At 32.7% G+C, this 8,598-nt stretch overlaps 1 long non-coding RNA gene across 2 annotated transcripts in view; it reads left to right on the top strand.

The window, feature by feature from the left end:
* The first annotated feature begins 386 nt into the window (after positions 1–386).
* Positions 387–8,598, top strand: part of LOC128250563 (uncharacterized) — a 54,286-nt gene continuing 46,074 nt past the window's right edge. For both annotated transcript variants that reach the window (XR_016237991.1, XR_008266604.2), the window contains exon 1: positions 387–506. This is a non-coding gene — a long non-coding RNA (uncharacterized LOC128250563). The remainder of the gene's footprint in view (positions 507–8,598) is intronic.

The raw sequence follows: 8,598 nt of genomic DNA, 5'->3' as shown, positions 1-8,598 counted from the left end.
ACACTTCTCACCTCGCTACCGGAAGCCAGTCAATATTTTTGCTTACTTTGTTACCTTATCCTTAGTTTTGAAGCCCAGAGACACACTCCTATATTACTAGACGTATCAGTTCTATATGCTTCACTCAGAGTTTCATAACTTGTTCTTTCGAGAGCAATTGGGAAACTCTCCCCGCTCTGCGAAACGAAGCTACGTCTTTTCCTTCCTGATGGATAAATTTCGGATGCAAGAACATACTTTAATGACATACCACTTTCTAGCAACTTATGGATATCTAAACTTCTCTTAGATTAGTATCACTAGCGAAAACAAAATGTGTGTTGCTGATTTTGTTTATGACGTGTAAATTTGTATTTTCTGATGTGAATTTAGTGTACTTGTGGTTGCTTTATTTTCATTTTCCGCTTGTTTTTTTTTTCTTTCAGCATTCTGTTTTTAAATTAGTTTTCGCATTTTCAGAGTCCATTTATTTTGAGGAGGCGTATCCAGTTTGTGCTGCTATTCTTGTAAGTATCTCACTCCCATTATTCTAGTAGTAGTAGAAGAAGCCATATTGCACAGTTCGTAATGAAAAGAAAAGAAAACGGTTAAAATAAAACAATATCTAAAAAAAACGGGTCTTCTGTTTATCTCAGATATCGGGATGTTTCGAAGGTTCTTGTTTGCAAAAATATTTTGTAAAAATTTATCCAGTAAAAAATTGGTAATAATCTAATCTTCTGCTAGTAGTTTCTATTGGTGTGTGTATGCTTCTAAACGCAAAATACAACAACATCAACATCAACAACAACTGCAACACTAATAATGATAATAATGATGACGACGATGATGATGATCATGATGATTATGATATGATAAAAGCAAGAACAATAAGAATTAGTAATGTAAATTTCCAGGATAATACAAATATAATAATACAAAAGATATTGAAAACAAATATATAACGTATGACAGCAAATAATGGTTTCCAGTTTTGGCACAAGGCCAGCAATTTCGGGCGAGAAGGTAACCCCTGCGTTCAACTGATGCTTATTTTGTCGACACCATGAAGATGAAAGGCAAAGTCGACCTCGACGGCATTTGAACCCAGAACGTAAATATGGGCGAAAGGCCGCTAAGCATTTTGCCCGGCGTGTTAACGATTTTGGCAGCTGGCCGCCTTGATACCAAGAAATAATGATATTTACTTCCACCTTAGCGAAGGCGGAGGTATTGTTTTCAGTCGTGTTTGTTGTTTGTGTGTTTGTCCGTGGACAAGATATCTCAAGAACGGCTGGATGGATTCATATGAAACTCTCACGGACTTTTGGCCTTGTGAGATCGATCCGGTACCGGACAAGGATTCTAGATTATTTTTCCTGCTTTTTTTTTGTTACTAAATTTTTGAGAGCGGTCGGGTTCATTTTTAATATTCTCGGTTGTGAGAGCAGTCGTGTTTAGTTCAGATGTTCTCATTTTAAAAATCATCTCTGGCTAATCGTTGAGAGGACGTTGGTGTTGCCTTGACGGAGTTTTGCACTCTCTGAGTGCTATTCTTGTTTTTTTCTTTCACTTTGCCTTCACGAAGCACTATATACTGGTACGAGGCCAGCAGTTTTAAGGAAAGGTATGAGTCCATCACATACACCCCAGTGCTTCACTGGTGATTATTTTTTCGATTCTGAAATGAAGAAAAAGCAACGTGGACCATAACGGAAATCGAACTCAGAAAGTTAAGGTAGATGAAATACTGCTAAGTACATTGTTTGGCATGCTGGAAATCCTGCTAGCATGCAGGCTTTATAATAATAATGATGATGATGATGATGATATCCACAACATCAACAATTATAATAAAACTCATGGCTTTGTGCCTAGAGTATAAATAATAATAAAACTAGTAGTAGTAGTAGTAGTAGTAGTAGTAGTAGTAGTAGTAGTAGTAGTAGTAGTAGTAGTAGTAGTAAAAGAATGCAACCAAAGACCTCCTAAATATATTGCGGAAAAGAGAAAATAACAATGTAAACAGAATGAAATAGATTGAGCAATAAACAAACATCAAAAAAAAAAATGTTAGGGAAACAGTTTAGCTGAAGAGCAACTTGAATATTCATGATGTTTGAATTGCTGAAGATTTTGACTGAAGAACGTGACACGATGACATGAAATAGTTCTCCGAATCACGTTAATGTTTTCATAAGAAATAAGGATGACAGTTTATTGTCTTTACGATCTGAGTTCAAATTTTGTCGAAGTCGGCTTTTCTTTTCGTCCTTTCGGGCCGTTAATCTGCATAATAGATGCGACAGGATAGTCATCCAAGATTGTGGCGATCGATAACCAAATCTAGGGTAAGCGTTTGTTAGCCGACATCATCCGTAGACGAGTCAATTTCTAAGAAATTAATCCCATTAGATTTCAATTGGACTATTTATTATTGCTGCCGGGAGCTGGCGCCCCAATCGTCGTAAAGTCGGTCGGTCGTAAGGCAACGACGACCTCTATATATACATCCAAACACATACAATAGCACCCCGCCCCACACACATGCATACACATATACACTTACACACACGAACAGACATGCATACATGCTCACACACAAACACACTCACTCACACATACGGGTACATACACACATAATCGATGGACTTCTTTCAATTTCCGTTCTACAAAATCTATTCGTAAGGATTTGGTGGGCTCTGGGCCATAGAAGAAGTGACTTGCCTAATGTTCCCTGAAGCGGAGAACCGAACCCGAAACCACATGGTACAGAAGTAAACTTATTCACCACACAGTCCTTTATCTTGTATATCACCGACATAAAGTTCAATATGTATTATTGTACTGGACATCACGTTATGAAGTGCTTTTTCACTTCAATGAAGTAAAATCACGTCTGTGTGAAATATCCATTACCTAACTATACACACACACTCACACACATACAAAAACACACACATATATATATTCACTTATATATTCTAACACACACACACATATATATATATAGATAGATAGATATGTGTATGAGAATATATAAATATTACGTATGCGTTTGTGTTAGTGATTATGTTTTTGTGTGTATATACGTATATATGCACATACTTACCTGCCAAGATAAATACATTCATAAATGTATACACATGTATACACATGTATACACAAGTATACACATGTATACACATATGCAGACGGAATAGAAATGTTTGTATGAATCATCCATAAAAAAGAATGAACAATTTGACCTTTGTAAATCTGTGAGGTTCCGTCAGACACTGATCAAAATTATTGACTCCAGAGTGGAAAAGATATATAGAATGTGTCTGTAGCATTTATGACTCTGCCAAATATATTAGCTCTGTGTGAAAGTGGGGATTATTACGTCCACACTTAATATACACCCATCTATCTATCTATCTATCTATCTATCTATCTATCTATCTATCTATCTATCTATCTATATATATATATATATATATATATATATATATATATATATATATATATAATAGACATGTATATATACACTCACACACGCATATGTACGTATATACAGAGATCATATATAAATATATGTGTAGAGTTGTGTGTGTATTTTATGTATATACATATGTACTATATATATATGTATATATATATGCACATATATACATAAACGTATATATATATACATATATATAGATATATACATATATATATATATATATATATATATATATATATATATATATATACATATATACATATAGATATATACACATATATACTTATATAGATATATATATATATGTATATATGTATACATACATATATATATATATATATATATATATATATATATATATATATATATATATATATATATACATATATATATATATATATATATATATATATATATATATATATATATATATATATATATATATATATACATACATATATATATATATACACGTAAATATACTGAACTAAAGTTACAATATTTGTCCACTTACTTTGGAGCATCGTGTGTAGAACGTGGCTCTATAAATTATATTTGGTATCACTTAGTTCCATAATTCAAAAGATATTCAACACTACGTATTCTCATCGGAATCGCCAAGTCCATTTACCAAGAAAAAAAAAAGAAGATAAAACAAAAACCAACAAACAAACAAACAAAAAACAACCAGAACAATATTGACGTATCTACGCTCTGTGATGCTTTTTATATAATTTTCCAAATTTGTTTATTTAGTCTGAATTCGCTTTTTTTTTTCTCTATAACTTTTGTGCAAAGTGTAAATTCCTGACTAAACAGATCTAATTATGAAAACAGTATAGACGAAATACCCTAAACGTTTGTTATGGTAATTAGTACATCAGTTCATTATATCATATAATAGCATTTTGTGCCGGTTTAATGTGTTCTTCTTTTGTGTTCGTCCCGATCTCTCACAAAATTACGTTTGCATTTTCCTAAGGAAACAATAGTAGATAAATAACTTTAACCTTATCAACGCATTAAATATCATAATATTTTATAAGGATATTTACGGAGTAGAAAGAGAGATAAAATATAAATATAAGTAAACACCGGACCACGCAGCAATTTTAACGGATGTTCAACTATATTGGGAGTAAATAAGGAATAAAACAATTGAGCATTATCAAGAAGCACAATAGAACGGTGAGAAAATATATTTAAAAAAATACATTTGCTCCGTGAGCAGGGATCACAACTGGTGATTAATTGAAGAACAGTTTGAGAAGACTGAACTGTGTTTAGCTTTGAAAAAATCGCAAATTTCTTGTTGAAGCACATGGTCGGAATACATAAGCTCTCTCTCTCTCTCTCTCCCTCTCTCTCTCTCTCTCTCTCTCTCTCTCTCTCTCTCTCTATATATATATATATATATATATATATATATATATATATATATATATATATTTATATATTTGATCCTTTATATTGAACACTCAATATTTCATCTACATTCAATACTTTCTTTCATGGTGCCATCCATTTTTATTTTATTTTATTTTATATTATATATTGTATATTATATTATATATTGTATATTCCATATTCTATACCCCACATTGGTTCTGCAGGAATATAAATAAAACATAAAAAACAGACAGTGTTGGACCTCTTTTAAACAAAATAATATATTCCTCTATACACAATCATACAAAAAACCCCCACCTTTCTTGTATTTATTTTTACTCGCATATATATATATATATATATATATATATATATATATATATATATATATATATATATATATATATGGAAATCATTCATGCTGGAAAGTAAATAAGAGACTATCAGAACTGGCGCTATAAAGAAAAGGATGTTTCAAGGAGACCCCTTATCTCATCCACTTCTTTGCTAAGGCTGATCCTTCGATAAACCTGCCGAACGAAACCATAATTCTCTCATTTGGTTTTATCTAATATTTGTTTCAGTTATTTCGACTGCGGCCATGAAAAAATTCATCCATGTACTTATTTGTTAAGCTCGATATTTATTCCGTCGGATACTTTTACCGAATCGTTAAATTACGGGGACGTAAACACACTAGCACCGGTTTCAAAGCGGTGGTAGGGGACAACCATAGACACAAAGACACACACATACACACACACACACACACATATACTACGAGCTTCTTTCAATTTCCGTCTGCCAAATCCACTCACAAGGCTTATAAACCCGGCTGTATAGTAAAAGGCACCCGCTTATGGTTCCACGCAGTGGGACTGAACCCAGAAGAATCTGGTTATAAACAGAAAGTATACGATATAAGCCATTTCCTCTGTATTGAATGACTAAAAACTATTAACAAGGTATAGCGCCCTCCTAATTATCGGAGTAGACAATGGTGTATCGCAGTAAACGGTAGAAGAGAAATGTGTCAAAACTACCGTAAGTAAATACCAATTTAATTAAAACTGACAAAATTAAGTTGGATATGTACACGGAAATGAGAAAATCCAAAAAGAACCACAGACAGGAATATTTAAGTGTAAAAGAAACTGATTAGATATACACAGATAAGCGAATGAGAAATTTTAAAAACAAATAGTACGCAGTGAAATTAGATAAATATTTAAAAGAAAAAAAAAGCTGAAGTCAATGCTTAGTACCGCCAATGTTGTATAGGACAGCTTCTGTATTTATTCTGTTTAATGTGGGAAGTGAACTAAAGCGCTTAGATAGAAACAGCTGTAAATACAGCGTTTAAAATAAACTAACTGTGCGCTGAAATAAATCGTATACACCTACTCTGGTCACAGAGAGGAACGGGTTTCAAACAATAGAGTCATACGTATTAACCAGAGTGATGTAACACAATTTAAGTAAAAGAACAGGAAGTTTTTGGTGTATCAAGGAAAATCGATAAAAAATATAAAAAAATGAAAGGAAAAATTAATTGTGATTATAGGTGTGTGGTTAAGAAGATCGCTCTGAAGCCTTGTGCTTTCGTTTTCAGTTCCATTATGTGGCACCTTCGACATATGTCTTTTTACTATAGCCCCAGGCCAAATGATACGTTGTGAGTGAATCTGGTGGACGGAAATTGTGTGGAAGCCCCCCTATGTGTGTGCGTATGCGTATGTGTGCGTCGTGCGTATGTGTGTGTTACTGCCTGTGTTTGTATCCAGCACCTAGCAACCGCAGTTGGTTTGTTTACATCTCTGTAAATATTTCTAGAATAAATACCACACTTAAGAAAAAATACGTAGGCATTAGGTTCGATTCATTCGCCTTAATCCTTACAGTGTAGTACTCCAGTATGACCGCAGTCCAGTGCCAATGACTGAAACTAGTAAAAGCTAAAAGATAAATGGTATATATGTTTGTGTTATACGGATTTTATATTATAAGTAGCTCAATACTATAAAACATTATCGATATTATATACTTGATGTATATGTATGCTCAAACGCTGCAAAGCTGCGATATTTCGTCAAAGAGGGATCGCTTTTAAAACGTGTTGTGTGGGAGTTGGGACACTATAAATCAAAGGTAGGCGAGACGGAATCGTTCTAGAAGAGAACAGAAAATAACGTGGAAGTTTGAAACTGACCAGGGTAGAAAAAACATAGTTTTTATAAGGACAAAACAATAGAAATGGTGGCGTGGGATCGAGAACGGTAACAACTGCGATTCAAATCTATTATCTGGGAATGATCTGAATATAAATGCAGAGACGGGCATAGATTGAACTAGAGAACTTCGACATCCTACGAGAAATAACATTAGAAGGCCTCTAGACACGTAGTAAATAGATTCTCCGTAGAATAATCTAAAACCTTCACTTCATAAATAAAATAGCAGTTCCAGATACTGCACTTCGTACTAGATATCGTACATATTCCAAATAGATGAGGTTGAGATGTTTTGAAACTGTCTTTTTGGCGTCGCTTATTCGACGCTGACTTATTTGACATAAGGCGTTTTAATGTTTCTCCGCTTTCTTTTTTCTTTCTTTGTTTCTTTCTTTCTAAATCTGTATAAATCTGTATAATTCTGCCTCCAACTCTAAAACGTACTGTCACCAAAACAGGTTGACAATCAAGTCAGCCTTGCCAAGTCGTCAGCGTTTAAACACCTATGCTGAATCATCTAATCCCGCTATTCTATAACATTCAGATCAGTACGTAGAACGAGCTGCTGCACACGTTTTACTTTCAACAGACTAGCACTAAACGCTGCTGTACGCATTGTACAATCCAGAAGCACAAGTAGAAACTGCATCCGCACTTCAGATATTTTCAATACTTTAGCGGAGGCAGGCTATGCACACAGAAAATACGTAGAATATTGATAATACTATAAATTAAACCAGACACATCAAGCTATAAACAAAAAGCCTACCCGTATCTAAGGGACATAGAATGGTTCTCGGTTTTTGCAACGAAAGCATGTATCACAAATACAATAAAACTACAAGAATAAAAACAAACAAACAAATAATAATAGTATTGATAGTAATAATATCTGAGTAAACAATAAAATTATCCGTAATATCTTTACAGGTTATAAAACATATGTTGGAGAATCATGACATTTGATCATAAAATGGATCGAGGAGTTTAAAATTGCTAAACAATGTCATAATTCTTGTGGAAATTCTTTCATAAATTTTCTTTTACAATTCACATATTCGTGTTTATATTATGTTGCTATAAATTTTCCGGAATATATGTATATATATATATATATATATATATATATATATATATATATATATATATATATATATATATTTAAGTGTGTGTGTTTTATTCTTGGTTAATCTTATACCCTGAAAAATGAATGTTCGTGAATATCTATCTATCTATCTATCTATCTATCTATCTATCTATCTATCTATATATATATATATATATATATATATATATATATATATATATATATATATATATATATATATATATATATATATATATATATATATATAATGTACACGGAGGCTACAGAGGAAACGCATTTATACAACGCACAAACCAATGCATACATATCTAAATGTATGCACATATATATATGCATGTGTGTGATATATATATATCTCAATGTATACACATATATATGTATGTGCTCGTTTGTGTGCATGGGTA

The sequence above is a fragment of the Octopus bimaculoides genome, chromosome 22 (genome assembly GCF_046866305.1).
Source record: "Octopus bimaculoides isolate indiv1 chromosome 22, ASM4686630v1, whole genome shotgun sequence".
Taxonomy (NCBI): Eukaryota; Metazoa; Mollusca; class Cephalopoda; order Octopoda; family Octopodidae; genus Octopus; species Octopus bimaculoides.
The sequence above is the reverse complement of the archived record's forward strand: the minus strand, read 5'-3'. Positions and strand labels throughout refer to the sequence as shown.